Source organism: Arachis duranensis, chromosome 7 (genome assembly GCF_000817695.3).
Source record: "Arachis duranensis cultivar V14167 chromosome 7, aradu.V14167.gnm2.J7QH, whole genome shotgun sequence".
Classification (NCBI taxonomy): domain Eukaryota; kingdom Viridiplantae; phylum Streptophyta; class Magnoliopsida; order Fabales; family Fabaceae; genus Arachis; species Arachis duranensis.
In genome coordinates, this window is record NC_029778.3 from 8,303,475 (window position 1) to 8,304,253 (window position 779).

A 779-nucleotide genomic window follows, 5' to 3' on the forward strand; every position below is an offset into this window, starting at 1 on the left:
GATGGAATTGTTGAAGGACTACGACTTTGAGTTGCATTACCATCCGGGTAAGGCGAACGTAGTGGCGGATGCGTTAAGTCGGAAGTCGCTATATGCGGCCTGGATGATGCTTCAAGAGGAGAAGTTGCTCAAGGGATTCGAGAGTATGAAAATTGGTGCTCGAGAAGTATCCGAAACTTTGTGTTTGAGCCGATTAGAAATCTCAAGTGACTTTAAGTCCGAACTCCTAAGGGCTCAAGTGATTTTAAGTCCGAACTCCTAAAGGCTCATAAGAATGATGAAGCTTTATGGAAGGTGTTACCGGCTATTGAGCAAGGAAAACAGTGGAGAGTGTTGGAAGAAAAAGATGGGTTATGGAGGTTCAAGGGTAGGATCATTGTGCCGGATGTTGGCACTTTGAGGCAAGATATTTTAAAGGAGGCACACAAAAGCGGATTCTCCATTCACCCGGGAAGTACTAAGATGTACCATGATTTAAAGGCAATGTTCTGGTGGCCAGGTATGAAGAATGATATGGCGGAATATGTTTCAAAGTGCTTAACTTGTCAAAAGGTAAAGATTGAACATCAAAGACCTTCCGGGATGTTGCAACCTTTAGAGATTCCACAATGGAAGTGGGAAAGTATTGCAATGGACTTTGTGTCTGGATTGCCAAGGACTAGGGCTGGTTTTGATGCTATCTGGGTGATTGTGGACCAACTGACGAAGTCAGCTCACTTTTTGCCCATTCGGATGACTTACACCCTTGAGGAGCTAGCACGGTTATACATAAAGGGGAT